General features: G+C 58.6%; 1 protein-coding gene across 8 annotated transcripts in view; it reads right to left on the reverse strand.

Moving 5' to 3' along the window:
* OSBPL8 (oxysterol binding protein like 8) overlaps window positions 1-261 on the reverse strand; it is a 100,561-nt gene that overhangs the window by 11,185 nt on the left and 89,115 nt on the right. The window lies entirely within an intron of this gene.

Genomic DNA, 261 nt, shown 5'->3' on the forward strand with positions numbered 1-261 from the left:
TTTAAATTTGATCAAGGGTCTAGGATTTTGGTCAGCTCAGCTTTGAAGTTTTTCCTGGCCTGCCCTAGCAAGTAGCTGTTTGGGTCTGGGGGAGCAGGGGAGGGCGACTGGGGGCAGGGTGTGCACATATGTGGCCAGCTTGCATCCAGGCAGGGTGGTGGGAGCAGCCCCAGCAGTTGGACAGAGGAAAGTTTGTTGGGGGGTAGGGGTTGGAGGGCACGCGCGCACCCCCCCCCCCCCCATACCTATATATGTGTGCCG

Source organism: Gavialis gangeticus, unplaced genomic scaffold, assembly GCF_001723915.1.
Source record: "Gavialis gangeticus isolate Ggan-Ray unplaced genomic scaffold, GavGan_comp1, whole genome shotgun sequence".
NCBI classification, from domain to species: domain Eukaryota; kingdom Metazoa; phylum Chordata; order Crocodylia; family Gavialidae; genus Gavialis; species Gavialis gangeticus.